The following is a 19,556-nucleotide window of genomic DNA, read 5'->3' as shown; positions in this document are numbered from 1 at the left end:
TTAAGAAAATTGGCTTGTAAACCTTATTTTTTCCCCTAGGCCACTACCCTTGAGAGTTTCTGATTTCCATTAGTCTGAGACTGAATAACACTGGGCCACAGGGACTCATTATTTTGAGCTCTAATAAAGAATTGTCCAATGTTTAAACAGAATCAACCATAAGTCAAATATGTGGCACTCCATTCTTTTTGGGGGATCATCACCTATGGTGAACACCACAGCTGAGACTACACTTGCCTCTGCCTCAGAAAAACCCACTCTATTTTTATAGCCTTGGGCATAGACAAAGGCAAAAGTATCTCTTACGTATTTAAGTGTCTATTCCTATGACAGGGCAAGTATATTGATGGCTCCTATCAATGTGATTGAGCCAGTACAGAGCAGGGCACACATTGACAGGTTTTATTTTTATGAAATAGATAGTCAGAGAAGTATTTGCAAAAGATTACTAACACATATCATTCTCAGATCAGTTGCTGCTGTTAACCAAAACTACTTTAGGATGTTAATCAAAACTACTTTTAGTCCAAGCTTTTTACAACTTCCTAGTAATTAAAAATGTTTTTAATTTAAGGGATACTCCATGGTACATAGAATGTGCTATAAATGCTCACAGGTAAAACACTTTCCACGTGGATTCATGAATTCATTAATGATTAAAAAAAAAAAAAAAAGGATTTTGTGATTATTTTTGAACTCAAAGCAAAATACTTTAACATGTGATTCTTAATTCATGCCATGTAGATTAATTATTGCACAACTTCACTGCTTTATGAACACAAACTGAAATGCATGGCATGTGACAAGTAGGATAGGTTTGTACCTGGAAAAAAAAAAAAAAGAATCCTGTGTTGTAATAATAATAATAATAATAATAATAAAAAAAAGGAAAACCAACTTTTAAAAAATTTCATAATTGAAATAAATTGAAATAAAATGTCATAATACTAATAGATACAATTCATTAGTTGTTTTTGTTTGTAATTCCTAAAACACTAATAACTGCTATTCTTTCCTTATTGTAGTATACATCTTTGACTTCAAACAAGAAAATTGATTTTACTCATCTTTATTTTACTCCTTGTTTTCAAAGATATGTACTACCATTGCTCTGAAAATTAACTACCCTAAATTAATTAGTTAGTGTCAACAGAGACCAGGAGTATTTCTTTAGATGAGTTATATCCTTGTTCTTGGCATAACTTCTACACATAATAAAAGAAAAAAGAAAAAAAAAGAGTTTTGAGAGCACTAATGTTACAAATTTTCATGGATCCTTCAAGACTCTTGTCTAACAAATGTTTTGATAATGTAAAAAACACTGTCTGTACTATTTGTTCAGAGAAATCAACAGTGTTGTTACTAAACAGCTAGTTTATCTACAGGATAGAACTACAAAATTGGCTTCAGGTATTCAACTACTGAGAAGGGAGTGATAAAACACATAGATGTGATGAGGAAAAATGCTAAGGCAGCTGCACTGGTGAGAAGGTGTCTTAATGTATATTAATGTAAGACTAAATCAAAATCAAAATAAAGCATAGTAATGAAAAAAAGTTTTTTTTTAAATAGCTGAGATTCGAAATTAGAGTTTGATGGGCAACTCTTATCCCAAACATCCAGTTGAGATACCCAAGCAATACATTACAACTCTAAGTTTCAGAAGATTAGAGTGGAAGTGTGCTTTATAAGAAGCAAGCATAAGTTTTGCAATTAGACAATTTAACTTCTTGGTTTCCTTCCCAAATATGCCATTGGATTGTTGTATGATTGTCCTTAGATGCTTAGGGTGTCTTTTTTTAAATTCTGTAAGTCTCTACAGGTGTTTAATATTCAAATCTGAAGAGAAGTTTTCTGAATTTTCACTTATCAAACATTATATTGGTATCCCTGAGATGTCTTGCTCAATTCATTGCACAGCAATTAAATTATGACTTAACCTATCAGTTCCAACAATAAGTAACTGTAATCTTACAACTGTGAAACGTCATTGTTAACAATGCTATTAGGGATGTAATATCTCTATCCTTCCCTATTCAAGCTGCAGAAACAAAAAATTGAAGGAATAGAAGTGTGTTTGCTTTGTAAAGAAGTGACATTTATAACATGTCATATATTGTTATGACATATATTGGCACTTATAGATCTGAAATATCAGATTTAGTCTATGTCCTTAGTTTGGCAAGGCTCAATGGAGTAGATTAGCCCTAGGAAAATGAAAGGCTTAAAGTATAATTAAGGCATGAAAATCCCCCCAGATTATTCATTGACACACAAGCATGTTTTGTAATTTGGTTTATACATCCATACAAATTAAAGTGCACTTTTTATTTATTTATTTTTTTTTTCCCACAATGTGTGTATAAAACACTTCACGTAACTTCTGTTCCACTTCATCATTAAAATATATATATATAAAAAATAAAAAAAATATATAGACTTAAATGAATAATTTTGTGTTGTGCTCCATGCAGATCCCAGTTCCAATTTGCTAAGGAGAACACATGTACTTGTAACTACTCACTTCCCAATCAGGAAAACAATAATGTGCAATACTAAGATCACAGAGGCAAATAAATCTACTAAAACAGCAGTAATGGGAGACTTCAACTGCCTCCATATAAACTGGTCATATGTCATATTGGGACAAGGTTTAGGAAGCAATTTCTTGACATTTTAAGCAATTGTTTCTTGGAACAGCTAGTTCTAGAGCACACAAGGGGAGAGGTTATGGCCCTAAGTAACACACAGAGAGTTATTTCAAAAACTATAACTGAGCCACTAAATAATAGTGCCCAAAACACAATTACATTCAGATCCTTGGGGGAGAGACTGTACAATAACCTGACATTAAGCTTTAGAAATTAAAAAGTACTAAGTATAGGGAGATCACTAAAAAAATAAAAAATAAAAAAGTTAAAAGTACGAAAACAGAACCCTTACTGCCTAAATTAAAAGGTAAAATAGGAAATTGCAACTCTGGAATCTGCAACATAGCAACCAATTTTGCCTTAGGCATCTCTGAAGACACATGGTATTAAACAAAATCTTAAACAAAATTGGAAGTAGGAAGGACTATTAGAATTAAAGTCTCCTCTATTGATGTGAAATCAAAGATGATATTTCTTAAATGTTGACATAGTTGCATCCATTTTAATTGTGGCATGAGATTATTCATAGATCTTTGTCCAAAATGAGAAACCTCCACTCTTTAGTCTTTAATAATATATGTAACTTGCAAGATTGAGCACATACAGAACACATATTCTATTTTTCTCATTAATAAAATGTGGGATTTTTGACAGCCCTCATGACAGTTTGACTAAGTTTTCATTAAAGCTGTGAAGTTTTTCTACTTATTTCAGTGGAAGCAGATTTAGGACAGTCCTGTTTTGTAATGACTAATACATATAATTCATTTCTAGTTTTTTATCTTCCTCACAATTCACTTTAATCCTAAAAACAGAAGGGCTTTTATACCTTTTTATGGACAAACCAAATATGATCAGACTAATAAGTACAATAAATCAACAAAAGTCTTTTTTTTTTTTTTTTTTGTACTGTTATTGTATCAATTCCTATGAGCCATATTTTTGTCTTCCATTTGTGCTTTATTATTCACTGGTTCCTAATTGCTCACATCCTCCCCTTAGGAGCTTGTGTCTGTGTAAAGCCAAGTACCTCTATTTCACTTTCCATTTAAAGCTTTAGTATCGAAGTCCTGGTATGGGTCATTTTCTCTTTTCTATTTTGTTCTATTCTTTCTCTAACCTATGGCATTTCTAATAAATATACACTTGAATGATGAGTGGTTCTGCAGCATAAAAGAACTCACTTTAAAGGTAATGCTTTTATGGCTTTCTTGCTAAGAGTTTCCTTTTGTGATCTCTTTTGTCAACTAAAGAAATCATTTTAACCACAAATGGTACCACTAAATTTCTGGGGGTAACTAACAGGTTACAGATGCTATCCACTTGATATGACAAATTGTTAGTTACCTACTAGCATCCATGAGCTCAAAAATATTTCAGTCAAAACAATTCTGCTCTTCACGGCTCCTCAAACAGAAAACAAAACAAAACCTACAAAACTAGATTGTGAATATAAACCTCATGACCCTGCTAATACTTAGGAAGGTTGTTCTGAAATTCGTCATAATGTAGCTAATCTTTGCCATACTACTTTGAAACGTGACAATATATGCAGTACTATAAAGATTAAATAAATAAATAAATAAATAAATAAAAAGAATAAAAGAATAGAGGAAAAGAAACCCATCCATCTATGTCTTGAGGTACAGAGATCTTGACCTCTCTTGAATACTTCATAGCTAGCGGTAGGTAGTGGTTATCTATCGGGAATTCTGGAAAGTTGTTCCAGCTTTTGTATTAATATTTCCTCTACAGGCTGAGAGGACAGCCAAACTTCAAACAAGAAAAGATTGCAGCAGGTATTCACATTTAATCCTAAATCAAGGTCTTGTTCAGAAAAGTATTTTCAAACTAATTATTTTTCCTGTGTCAGAGAAAGCAGAAGACCTGCTGCCTGGAAACAAACTTGACTCAGATCAACCAAAAATATATCCATTATCTATCTATCTATCTATCTATCTATCTATCTATCTATCTATAAAGTCAAGTGTATGACTTTCACATTCATAACTACTGAATTAATGACACTTCAGATTTACATGTACATCATATAAAACACACTAAAATTGTCCTATTATTCATTTTTATTTGCAACATTTTCTTTAAATTGCATACAAGGAAATTGATTGTAATTTAAATTTTGCAAAACCTACAGTCTACAGATAAAGTCTACATATATATATATTTCTATATTGCAATCAGCATATACATCATTTAATAAATCAAAAGTAGGCTGAGTTTGAATGCTTGTTCCATGAAGGGCCATTAAGTAGAGAAATCAGGTTTTTGTATGTAGGTCTAGATCATATAAATTTTACTATGATATATTGGGAAAAAATGGGTGATGCAAATACATAGAATACATTATATAAATAAAAGATTTCAATTCAAGGCAAGGAAAAGCATACAACACACTGATTATTTGAAGGGTGTGCTCTCACAGAACAATGCAATGAGCATTCAGGCAACAACAAAAGATCTTTGAACAACTCAACAGAGTTTTTAACATGTAGACTACATGGATAACATTTTTTAGGATCATGACTTCAGATACACAGGAGATGGACCCATTGAAGGTTCCTGAAATTCCTTTTTAGTTTGTACCTATACAGAAGCAATATGGTGTGCATTTAAAGTTGAACGATCACTTGAAGTCAATAGCAATTCACTCACATAACAATAATGTATATACTCAACTCTCAAAATTTTACATCATAGGTGGGACTTAAAATACTCCCTGCCTATAAGGTGTTCATGTTTTCACTTCTTTACCAGCTAAAGTTCAAATATTTAAATGTGTTTATATTAATTATATTATATTATATTATATTATATTATATTTGTTATATAATTCTCAAGAGAATATAACAGATAACCAGGAAGCCAAACAGGGAGAAGACTTGTGTATGATGAAGAGCTGCTGAAGGACAGGTGACATGGCCAGACAAGGAGACAGTAGATTCAAGTAGGGAGAAGACACATGAGTAGTCTTAAGCCAAGAACAGCCTTGGAAAAGATACTGCAGCTTGGTTGAAAATGTGTGACTTTTTACTGGGGAAACCGTTAAATAAAGGATAAAAGAATCAATAGCATCAGTAGTTTGCAAAAAGTTACAGTTTCAAAATTAGAGTTACAGGAATGAGAGATGGAGGAGGAACAGGTCAACCCTAGGGCTGGTCAGGGAGACTGTTCAGGACTTCCATAGTCCAAAAGTGAAGATTACCACAACCAGCAGTGAGGCAGAAGTTTCTGACTCTGAGTCAACTCTCCGAAGCCCCCTGTTATCTTCTTTTCAATCCCAAATCTCTATCCTTCTAATTCCTTCCTGCTTCCAGCTGAGCTCAGACTAACTTATTACTGTCGCTATTTTCCACTTACACTTGAAAAGACCCATTTTTGTTATAAGATGACGTAGCAGCAGGTGATGTTGGTGTTTGAATGAGATTAGTAGTGTATATCTTACCTACACCGATTAGAATATGCTTCCTGCCAAGTCAGGATTTTATGCTAGGATTCTGATAGTCTGGTGTAATAAGTGTACGTGAAACCTAAATAACAGAGCATGCATTTTACTCCACACAAATGATGATACACATTAAAAATTACAATCTACCACTGTTGGAAATCAGTCATTTTGTGTAAATGTGAATCCAAAAGTTTTAGCCTTATTGAAGAACTGGAGTTTGCTTGCTATTAAAAATCTAAATGCAATAGCTCACCATAAGGAAGATATACACAAGCTATTTTCAATAACAATAAAATGGTGATATCACAATTGAGAAGTTAGGAAGTGATCTACTAAAGTTGCTAAACCTTAAATAATTTGTATTATAATTCCACTCTGAACATCTGTGGTGCTACGTAACAGTGATTAAACTGAAAAATCAGTGTCAGCCTGAGCTCCCAACTGACTGTACAGATGTCAGAACAATGCTGAGAGGGTAAGTTAATGTTAAAATGTAACACAAACACTAAGCTGAGCTGAAAACAGTTGTAGAAATCTTCCTAACACTATAGCAATTTTGTCTTCAGAGCAAGGCTGGACAGCTTACAGTAATAACATATGAAAATATCCAGTGAGCATTAGACATTATGTAAAAGAATGAGCTTTTACAGGGTAGAATTTATCCAAAGGACTAATGAAATAGTGGGCTGTGGAAATTAAACAACATGTAACAGGGCAACAACTGTATTATAGTGCAAATATGCTGAGGAAATAAGTAAGGCTTAAACAGCTGGCCTTAATTCTGCTGCATAATCATTTAAGGATAAGATTTTGAACTCAATATGCTTTCACCTTATTGAAATGTATATACAAAAGTGATGCAAACACACTGTAGACTATATCCAGCTGTAATGACTAATAACATGAAAATTTTAAAGCATCACATAGATCTCTTTCTATGTCAAAGCAGGATCGATTCTATCTATGTCACTCCTGACAGACATTTGTCTAACTGTTTCTTAAAGCTTTCAGTGATGGATAGCCTTCCCCAGGCAATCTATCCTAACCTTTCTCTTACCATCCTCGCTGTTCAAAAATTCTTCCTAAGATCTAAACTGAATCTTCCTTACTGCAATTTAAGTTCCATATTTCTTTTTTCTATCCATCACAAACATGGACAACAGATTGTTCCCTGACTCTTTACAGCAGCATTCTGTGTATCTGGAGACTGTTATCTTGTCACTCACAGCCTTTTCCTTCTTAGGTTAAGCAATCCAGTTCATTTGCTGTGTTCTCCAAGGTCATATAAACACCTGAAACTTCTTGTTATAATCCTCTGACTAGCTCTAATTGGTCCGCATCTTTTATGAAGTCTGGTACATAAAGCTGGATCTAATATTCTAGCTAGAGACCAAGAGCTGAAGAATACTGCTCTATCCAAGAACAGTGTAACTTCACATACAGCAATTACATAAAGCATATCTAAAAGAAGTTAACTATTATATACTAATTTTTAATCTGGCAGATATATATTTGGGGGGGGGGGAAGGGTTACATCTCAAAGTAAATAAAATGTGTTTCTTCTGAAACTGTGTTTGCTTAATTGCAATTACTGATATATTACACTTCTGTATTTTGAAGCACGTCACCAGTGATATATCATTTACTTAAGCACCTTCCCTTGGTTCATTCAGGAATGGAAGTTTCAGTGAGTTGTGCTAAAACACTTTTGGCTTTTGAACCATCTCAGCTGTCATCTTAAGTAAATCCCTTCAATCAGCATAATAAAATATGTTATCAAAATCCGGTATGATTAATTCATTGTAATCTATCAAACATGATGGAAGTATTAGGATGGAAAAGTAATGGATTATTTATATTATTGTTACCAGTCACAGCTGTTTCAAAATGAATGGAGAAACAACAGGACAAGTCATATGCTGAACTACACAAATTTACAATATTTGAGGATTTTTCCCTCAGAGTTAACAAAAGGTGATATGTTAAAAAGGAATTTGGCACTGGCAAAATAGGACACTTCCTATTTGTAAAAGTGCACAGAATTCCAGGGAAATAAAGAGCGCACACTTTCTGAAGCAAAGAAATACATTACAGTACATTGGATAGGACCTGTACTGTGTACTGAGGAATTACTCCAAGCCTTTAATAAATATTTACTCTGCTGTTTAATAAAGATTAAATAACTCTTAGAAATTAAAGACATGTGATTTAAGTAACATTTCCAAAGAGGTACATAAAACCCACTTGCAGAAAAAGACAGTATTTAAGTAAGATTTTGAAGTTATTTTCTTTATCTGGATAGCTGAGATGAATATCAGAGACCATCAAGCTACAGAATGACTCAGATTCACCAAACTAAAAAAGGAGATTATCTTTCTAAACTTCTTCCAGATAATATATCTATGACTTCAGAATAGCTGCATTTCCATGTTATCTTTGTCCTACTAACTTCTCCTCAGATTTCTAAAATGAAACATCTCCAGATTGGCTTACATTGACCGTGCAACACCAGAGGTCAGACTGCAGCATATCAGTGTTCATTTTCAGTCAGCTGCTGGCCATATTGAGCTAAGTATGCTTCATTTTGGATCATGCTGCTGTTTTTTAAGCCAGAGGGTTTCCACAAGTAATGTCAGCTAGGGGCTGGGATACATCAATATAGGGTGTGTCTCATCCACGATCTGCCCCTAATGTACTGTGTGTGATTGCCAATTATTACAGTCCTGCAGGCCTGTGTCCTTGGTGGTGTCGTTGCTGCCCCTGCTAACACTGAAGTCACTGCTACCTTCCCTCACTGAGCATCTCACTCTTGCTACTACTTGGCAGACACAAGTTATCTGAGTGATAGCTCTGCATTCACAGTCAGCTTCAGACACCCATCCCAAAACTCCGTGTTGAGATTTCCACAGGGTTCAGCAAATGTGGTTCTTACTGTGGTGTTACAAAATGTCTTGCATTCTGAAACCCTACAGGGGAAGAGGGACCAATAAGTCTCAGATGACAAGTTTGCATGGGAAATGATGTGATTCATAGGTAATAACGATGGAAATGGCTTCACCCTTTTTCTTGCAGCACATGTGCTGTAGTATATGTCCTTAGGATTTTTTTACACAGCTTAATCATATGAAGCTGAGGTAAACTTGATAAATTCCTTACAAGTAAGTGATCTGCTCTTTCACTCTTTGCATGTACTTGCATTGGAGGGCTTTCACTCACCCAAGAACACGGTGAAACTAAAAACAAGAACTTATATAATCTCCACGTAGCCTGATTTTTAAAACATTTTAGGAAGCAAGCAAGAAACAGTCTAGAGATATTACCACAGCATACAGTTGAATTGCTACTAGAAGAAAATTATTCCACTATTTTGTTTTTATTTCTTATTGAAAAGGTCTATTATCATGATCTCTAAAATCTACTAAATGGTTGAATCTACAATAACTCCTTGATTTACATCAGCAGAACAATTTTTCAAGTAAATATCTCCCTTGTTTCAATTTGCTGAGATTTAAAACACATCATTGAGTGGTCTTTGGGCTTATGAGCTCGATTATTTTCAAATAAAAATGAACAATAAGCAAAGTTCTAGAAGCAAACAGAATATGCTTTGGCTGCTAATGGGTATACAGTTTGCAGGAACTTCCAAGAATTAACATGAAATCTCTCCTCCTACTGCAAATTCTTCAACATATGGCCCAGATACATAGACCAGTAATTGGTTTAATTATAACATTTAGTGGGATTTTGAGAGATTTCAGTCATGATTATGTCTTTTTCACTTAGTAACATTAAAATGAAATGACACTATGATACAATGTTAGGAAATGCATTGATAAAAAATTACACCTCTCAAATATCTATTAAAGGTGCTGAAGTAGTCTATAGAAATGCAGTCTATTTTAATTTCAGTTTATGAAACATTTTTCTTGGATGCCCATAAAACTATGGTTCTTAAATTATCTTTCTTCACTGGCATCAGTGAGTTGTGAAAGACACTATAAACTAGGAGGGAAGACATCCCCTGATTTATAACCCTGATCTCAGTTGCAAGACTGCTTACTATCACTGTAACTTAAAATGATTCTTTACTAGTCTCAGTTTGTCTTATAACCACAACACAAAAGCGTGAGATATTAATAGCAAAATAAACAGAAACATCAAGGCAGAAACAAAACAAAGGTGAAGAATACTAAAAAAAGCAGTTTACCCCATTGCTCTCACCCTCTGATAAATAAGGCCCTTGCAAATAAAACTCTCAGATGTATTTGTGAAATGAGCCACCTAAGTGTTTGTGGAATCTCTGTATTTAGACTTAGGAACATGATAGGTTCCTAATATGAGGTTCCTAATATGAGAAATCCAGTCAAGCTAGCCACATGCTGAGACATTTGCAAAGAGTGGAAGCCTGAAAAAAATGATGCTAGATCCACTTCTGAGTGAAAACATTTAGGAACGGTGGAATCAATCATGTGAAATCACACTATGAGCCAAGATGTATTCTTTTGATTTCAGTTTTTCACATTCTGATAACTTTCAAAATAAAAACAAAGACAAAACCAAATAAAAACAACAAAACACCATTGCAATGTTTTACAAATCACAAAATGATTTTGTAAAAGTAGGTTAAACAGAGTCCTGTCAGAGCCCTCTAAAGTAAAAACAATTGCAATTTCTACTTAAAGAGAAATACATGATCCTGGGAAAAGTCAGCTAGGTGACTGTTCTGTGATCTTTATCTGAACATGCAGAAATGCTAACAGTGCCCTTTCTACTTCTGCAGACCTTCAAGTACAAGATCTTTGCTCCTTTTGACCCAAAAAGAGGAAGTGGTATGTGAAGTGCCAGAAGCTCAGTAAGACACTTTGTTAAGACCTACTCAATTAAGGGCTTTAAATGTCAGAAACAATATTTTTAACCTAATCTACAAAACCAGTCATTGAAAACAATGAGTCCAGTTGCACAAATAAGATATGGTTGATATTAGAGGTTGAAACCTCTAATTCTGCTTTTCAATGTTAAAAAAAAAAAAAAAAAAAGTGCAGAGCCTGTGTAATAAAAGGTCCTGCTGAAAAATAAGGAAGTCAGTGTGCAAAGATACACTTCATTTTAGAATACGTGAGATTTTTAAAAAAGTAATGTTACTGAAAAATAAACAAGGCATTTTCAGCAACATTTTCCATGGAAATTTCATTTGAAAATACGCTCCTAATGGTAATGTCAATTAAAGGATTTCACAGGGATATTTCAACTACTTTGTACTTCATGTTACTCTCTTGCAAATCTTCCTTTTAGCCACTGGCTGTTTCTGGATAATACCAGCCTCACAATAATGGTGGCAACACTTGTTTATATTTCACCTTTCCAAGTTTGTTTCATGCCTTCACAAATGGAAATTGTTAATGGTATTCAGATAAGGCAATGTACAAATTCCCACAACATGTCTGAGAAACAAAGTTGAGTAATTTCTCCTTTCCTTATTTTTGGCACACTTTGAGGGAGGCATTTTTCTTGATGTATTCTTCAGTACTCTGCAAACTCCCTGGCATGGTATGGTTTCCCTTCTTTGACAGTGACTTTGGCATATGACATGCGTAACATTCAGATCAGGAGACCAAGTGACACAGCAAGTATTCTTACAGCTTTGACCTTCAACTCCTTTTGCACACTGACTCACACATTACATTACCCATCAGAAAACAGAAAGCACTTTGCTGACAAAAGCTGCTTTTCACATACAGTCAAAGTGGTGAAACTATCTTAGGTAAAAGGACGTTTTTTTTCTTTCACTTTGATGAGTGCCAAAGAAAAATGACTAAAAAAAGAAATAATTTCTTAGGAAGCACCCAATTTTTGACACAGGTCTATTTTCTGCCTGACTTGATGGGAGACAAGAAAGTGGCAAATTTAAGAGCATACTTGAAAATAGTCATTACATTGGTTTGCTGACCAGTTAGTTCAGCAGTGAGTGACCTAATTTGCTCCCTTAGACGTCCTACTGTTTAATATCACAAGAAAAGACTCATGTGTTAAAGTGTGCATCTCATTACATTATGCAGCACAGGCCTGATGAGATTTAAAATGACACTAAAGTCTTTTTTGTTTCTGCTGAAACCTTACGGCCCCGTATCTGCAAACACAGATGCCTCAGAAGTCACAATGCTAACTTAGAAAAGGCACTAGTACTCACCTGACTGAAACTGTACCCCTAATTCTCTCCTTATCTAGCTCTCAGCTTTTAAAACATTCCTTATTTACTGCCTGGTTCATATCAAATGGAATGAAATCACTCATCCAAACACAATTAACTGCTTTTGTTACAAAAATGAAAGACTGTGTCAGACACAAAGTTGATTGACAACAGCTAGTCCACTCTATTTCACAGGCTTGGATTCCAAAGATATTATTCAGAGCCAGATTCTGATGTTAGTTATTCTGCTATACAGTAAGAGGATACCTCAGCTAAAATCGGTGCTACTTAATTTGCATTGGTAAAGTTAAGACATCTTCAGTTTTAGTGAGAGGTTAAATTCTACTGCTTCAAAGCCACTGAGTAGTCACCTAAAGAAAGATAAAAAAGAAAACTGCAGTAAGAAACACCATATTTCATCTTCTGGGAGATTTGCCAAGAATTCATACAATTTCTTATTTGTCCCTCCATCAGGTGGATAAAGCAAGGTTTAGACTTCCAGCTCAGCACACAACTAATTGCACATACATTTTTCTGGATGTCTTTTCAGCACAAATAGCATTTGTTTATGTTATTCTATTTTATTTGTTTTTGAATGGGTCAGGGATGGGTTTTAATGAAGAGCTGGATGAAAGCTTGAAGATTTCTATGGAGAGCCATGTGCATGCATGTGTGTGAGGCTGGGAGGGGCAGTAGGTGGCAGGCAGAAGGTAGACTACTCTCTGAACAGCTGCCTCTCTGCACCCTGTGCCTGCAAGGCTTGACTGAGCCCAGCCTCCATGTGCGTGCTAGACAATGTCTTCCCCAAGATGTTCTGCAAGGAGAAAGCTAGGGATGGCAGAGCTGTGCTCCTGTAGCCTGCTCTTTTCATCCATTCCTACACTACAGGAGGTGGGGAAAACCCTCCATGAAAAGTCCCCACTGAATGGGGATCAGGAGGCAAAGAGACCTATCCCACCTATTTTCTTTCATTCAAATTTAAAAATCCAGTGTATAAAAACAGAGCTGAATGCTAATCAGATTGTTACCCATCTCCTAAAGCCTGGACTCAGTCCTTTCTCATTCAGGGAACATTAACTGAACAAAATATGAGTAAAGGACCTCAGTGTTTATATAAAAGCTAGCAAAGAACAAAGTCATCATTAGCAGGAGATGAACATTTAATCTGTCTGATGCTTATCCTCCACTGCCACCTACCACAAGATACCATTCCAGAACCCAACCATGCAGAGAAGAAACAAACTAAGCATGAGAGGTGACCTTCACTTGCATTGTCTGTACTACTGCTGGGCAAATAACCTCCAAGCAAGCAAATGGAGACAACTAAAGGAGCTGTTTAAAGCAATTTTATAAGGAAAAAGGCAACTTCAGTTGTTAGGATCTGGTGCTAGTTCAGAAAGAGCATCAGGGCAGAGGAGGTGAAAGTGGTCCAGGAAAAGATCTTTATCTTGCACTCTTACTTAGTACTGAAACCCTCAACAAAGTAATGGACCAGGAGGGAATATTTTATAATATGGTGATATATACATTCCATAAAACAAAGCAATCTACCAAACCACCTTTTCCCGCTACTTTCTCTGTAATTAAAACACATTATTCTGGAATTGAAGTGATTATTAGTGGGTATATGACAGAGGCATCTAAGTTATGCCACCTTCTGAATTCTGCTTGTAGGGAACTTCACTGAAAGAAGCATCTTTAATTTTTATTTTTTATTTTTTCCAGTGAATGGTGGTGAGCTTTTTCCAGTGTCAAGTGACTTCAGGAATCTGGAATAAAAACAAATGAAAATAAAATCTTAGCAATCTCTTACTTCCCCCTGGTGTATACAGGAGTGGCTTTTCCCTGCAGTCAGTTATGTGTTTATCTTTTCTTCATTCTCCCTCTTCTAAAAAAACACTTCTCCACTGAGATCCAAAAACTGTAACTTCACTCAGTTAATGCCTCATTATATACTGCAGAAAGCATGTTGTATGTAGTCCCTGCTATACTCTGTGTGCTGTTTGTCTCTGGGAGTGAAAGATGAGTCAGAGAGCTGTAGATGAAATCCTGGACCCATTAAAGGCAAGAGGAGTTTTGCCATTGACTTGTATGGGGTCACAGTTTTGCCCTGAGTCTTTTATTTCCGTCTTGTACAATGTCAGGCAGCTTGTCAAAGCTGATGCCTAGTCGGTTCATTAGGCTGACATGATCAGATACAAATTCACCAAATCTAAACTGTTGGGATCTGCATGGAGTTTAGACCAGAAAAAACAGCCAATTTTAACACAAAACATTCACACGTTTATGAAACTATGCATGTCATTTCTAGTAGGAATACGTGTTGAGAATGCACCTAACAGTTTTACAGTCAATTCAGTTTTGCACAATGATATAAAGTAAGCCGAGCTGGCAAATTGTGAGCTGTGAAACCTAATTACTTTCATACCAATTCTTCACAATGCAACCACCATGATTACACTATCGTTACCTTGAATTTATACCAAAGCAGCATGAGGCTCTTAATCTTTCCTAGCAGCATGCACTAAGCACGCACAAGTAATAGGAACAGTAATATCTGCAAAGGTTTGGAAACAGTGAACATTATGTCAGCACATCTGTGCATTTGTTTGGACATAGAAATTAATTACCTGGAATTGACTGACAGAGCAAGGGCAGTTTTCAGATCCTTTGTTCAGCATAATATACTATTGTAATGAATACTTAAACCCAACATGTTTTACATGCTTTCCATACCCTTTGAATTTTTTACTGCAACATCTCAGAAAACACAAAGCTGAATGCACATTGTAATGCCTGTTTTCCAAATAACAAAATAAAGCCTGAAGTAGATTTCTTTGTTTTAGGATTATGCAGCTTCAGTGAGGATATCCTTATGCTATTGACTATAGAGAATATCACTAGAAGATATCTTTAAAGGATAACAGATCTAAGTACTATAAGTGATATCTCAGCAGTAACAACTCCATCCTGTAGAAATCATAAGAACAGGGGAATCTTTAAAGTCTAAAGTTTTCAAGCAGCACTATATTTTAGCATTTTAATCTACCTCCTGCTTCACCACTCTGAATGAGCAAAATAAAATAAAATAAAATAAAATAAAATAAAATAATAAAATAAAATAAAATAAAATAAAATAAAATAAAATAAAATAAAATAAAATAAAATAAAATAATCTAAATGATATTCCTCAATATAATTGACGGAACAGCTCCGAAAAAAAAGATTGAATTTTGCAGGTTGTATCAGTGTAAGACTTCTTAATGAAGCTGCAAATTTCAGTAAAGGTGAGGTAAACTTTTCACCACACAGGCAGCCTTGATAAACCACAGCACATGGCCCTGCTGGGAAAAGCTACAGCCTGAGGTGAATGGGGGCTCAAACTGGAGACAGTCTGCAAGGTTTGGGCCTAGTGCCAATAAATCCACACAATGCTGAGAGACTAAAAGCCTGAGTGTGCTCACATTCACTCTCCTATTAAGCATGAGTAATTGCCTTCCAATGAGTGGAGTTGTATGATTGTAAAAGTAATGCAAGAGTGAAGAATATCTCCATAGGATGAGGAAAACTGCTCATATAGAATAATAACCCCCCACTGATCGTGCCTGTATTTTTAGCACTGAACTTAGGCTGCACCTCTCTCAAGGTTACAAAACTTTCTGGTAACTTATGTGCATGCCTCCATGTTTTTGGCTTCTGGCCTGAATAAGGCCTGAGAGAACAAATAATCAGTCTAAGGGCTGTTCTCACAGTGTTTCCCACTTAGAAGAGTGAGGAAGCACAGGGAATCTCACAAAGCTGCCTGTTTTCAGATGACTTCAAGTCCTGTTTCAGACCTACAAGGCCTGTCTAGGGCCTGCAAGGCCTCCAGTTGAGTGCAGCCTCTTCCTCTTCTCCCCACCTCCTGGCTCAGCTGCTGCTTCACCAGAAGCCTGGCCCCAGGGCACCTGGTGCTGCAGAGAGCTCCCTGAGGGCTCTAGTGCCCCCCAAATGTGTGTGGATAAATTCTGATTATTCAGGGGTTCTCTGTACAAATCACAAACCTGGTTTCAAAGAAGGCCCTGCTGATCAGAGGATCTACTCACAGTGAAACACCGACATATTGTCTCACGTCACTGTGATCACAGTCAGAGTTTGTTCACAGGAAATAGAAATAAATACTTGCTCACTGTTCTAAGGCAAATCCCAGATACAAGAGTTTTTACTAATTTTCCACAAATTTTTTATGTATTGTTTCTCCCCACCAGTATTTTAACTCTTTCCCATATATGCTTTCCCTTCCACTCCTTTTCTCTGCCAGTTTTAAAACTGCAGCTTATGTGTGTATTTTTTGTTTGTTTGTTTGTATCTTGTTTTCAGTCCATCAAGGAGAGGAGGTTGTAGGAAGGACTCACGTTCACTAGTAGGCCTCAGATAGGCTGAGGCACCTGCTTCGCCTCCCCAGGGTTCTCACCATCCCCTCACCCTTTTATACTGTTTTTTCAACACCTCCCCACACCGAAAAACCTAGGTGTATCACAGTTTGAGATCTGTTCTCCTGTCTTGTAATTTCTAAGGAATTTACAAACAAAAGCACTAATTGCTCTTTAGCAGAAAGATGAATCATTTCACAGACAAATGTACTTTTGTGATTGACTTTTGTTCTTTTTCATTGTTTCCCTTAGTTACAACTTTCCAAATGTCTAATAAAATTGTTATAATATAGCAGGATAATAAAATAGCTAAAGTTGACTGGATTCTTGACTGAATTGTGAATATACATAAATACAACCCTTTATTGGGTTACTTGGGCACTAAAAGGCATTTAATACTTCAGCTGTGTAGTTTGTTTTGGTCAGGGCTAGTTGGTTTCAAACAGCTACTGATTAATGTTTATGCCACAACTTTAATTTTTCTTCTACCTGGCCTGCCTACATTTTCCTTTCAAGCCTGTTTTCTGATCACACTGCTGGCCTTGAGGTCCAGAATACTGCTAGAGGCTGAGACCAATGCAATTATCACTGCACGCTATTTCAAGCATATGTTCATTATCACTGTTTTGCACAGAGCACACTTGATGAGAACCAATTGATTTTATAGCACCAACTAAGACATGATACAAATGTCTCTCAATGGGAACAAGTGCTGGGTGAATTCTTTTGCTGATTAATAAATTGAGTTTAAGGAAACACTGAACAGGACACTATTTGTCATTCAACCACTATTTTTTATCCCTCATCCAGAAAAGGGAAAAAAAAAAAAAAAAAAAAAAAGGAGAGAAAGAAAGATATTGCAAAAAGATTTTTTTTTTTATAAAAACAAACAAATCATTTCTTTATTTAAAAAACAAAAAAGTTCACCTGAAATGACTGATGAGCCTTCCCTCCTCCCCTCCATTTCACTGTGTTCTAGAAATTTTCTTTTTAAGTTTACTCAGGAAATATTTTTTCTTTTGTTCCTGGAGTTTAAAATTTTTATTCAGCATGAGTTTTTTGTTCTTATCTTTATAAATTCACATAAAATCTATACTGTTTTTATTGCTGCATAACTCCTTTCATTTTGGTACAGTTCCTCCATGTAACATAAGTGTTAAGAATAACCAGTCTTTAGAATATCGTGTCTTCAAAAGTCATTTTCTTTGATGCCTGTCTCTACTTTCCCTGAAAAGCAGCACTTCACAAAATGATGCTGACTGTTGTTTTTTTGTTTTTGTTTTTTTTTTTAGAATTGTTGCAAGGTTTGTGTATAGTATTGTCCACAGTGGATATTCTGTAGCTGGCACTTCATTATTAGCATTTTGATTGCACTAAATTTATCTTGAGATGAAAAGTAAACATCATTATCCTCACTGGAACGCAGTATACTTTGCTCTGTAATTACAGGTCTGATCATTACCGTTGCCTTCCATTGCCTTTCTTAAGTGACCAAAGAGTAGTAGAACATAGTGGTAGGATTAGAGTAATGTGTGATTGATGATGGCTGCTTTCAATACATTATATGATATAAGTGAGCACCTAACAGATGGATTTCATAACATATAAATTCCAGTATATGATAAATTTCCTTACCACCGGAGTAATACAATATTCTTTACAAAAATAATGTATTATTCTAGTCAGAACATCGACTAAATTGCAGTTTATGCATTTCATTATGCAGCAGAATCTTTTCATCTATCAGTAAATTATATTTTATTCTTATTATACAGTATTATTTTTTTAATGTTCCCAGCTAACCTAACAAATAATTATGGGTTAAAAAATGCAAAGATGGAGAAGATATTATTAGACTTTTTATGTTCTCATGGCTTAGAGATGACTGACCTTAGAGCTTTTCAAGATGTTTTACTATCAGTTGTTTCACATAAGTAGACATTTCTCTTTTGCCTAATTATAAAGGGCAGATCTTGACCTCTGCCCCAAGAAGACAAGTAAGCTAGACAGCTGAGGATTCTCCCAGTGTAATGGGTTTTATAACCTAAGGTTTCTCCTAAGCTCTGTACTGGCGTAAATATCTGTACTCTGTAAAGTTGGATCAAAGTTCTTTAGTAGCAGAAAAGCAGACTCTGTTTTCTCCAATCTTTTTTCCAGACCATGTGTATCATTAAAAAATGCAAGAAATATCTATTAAACTTTGTTAAAACAACATATCTGCTGATATGCCAAGATATGATCCCTAATGGTATAATTTAATTGTATCCTACTTTGTTAATATTAAAGCCTTCAGTGTGGAAAGAAAAATTTTTAAATGAAATTGCTTTAGCAAATTTCAATATAAGACCACAGAGAACAGAAGATCTGATTGTTTCCTTGACATAGACCAAGACAGGAGCTGTCAGACTTTAGAAGAACCAGGAAGGGAAAAAATAATAGGCACTGCCCTGGGGGAACTTGCTAACTTGTCTAAAAGGGTTAAACTAATTTAAGCTTGTTTAGCTTTTCATTATTTCCCAAACACCTGGAGGAAAAAAAAAAAAAAAAAAAAAAGACTGAAAAAGAGGAGGGGGGACCATTGGTAGGGCATGCTTTGCAGCACAACCTGATCCTCAGAGTTTGGCCTCTGTTATCTTCTTGCTCCACAGATCCACAGGTCCTTCCTATGCAGCCTAAGCAGCAGTGCTACCTCACAGTTTCGTGCAAAGGCAGACACAACTAGAGAATACCATGCTGCAGAAGCAAGGAAGAGTTCCCTGGTCTGAAAAGGTAGCCCCGCTTTTTATGTACAAAGGATGTTCCTGGGTCTGACAATCACAGAATTTCTAGGTTGGAAGAGA

This window comes from Anas platyrhynchos, chromosome 8 (assembly GCF_047663525.1).
Source record: "Anas platyrhynchos isolate ZD024472 breed Pekin duck chromosome 8, IASCAAS_PekinDuck_T2T, whole genome shotgun sequence".
In the NCBI taxonomy this organism is placed as follows: Eukaryota; Metazoa; Chordata; class Aves; order Anseriformes; family Anatidae; genus Anas; species Anas platyrhynchos.
This window is presented reverse-complemented; position numbering follows the sequence as displayed.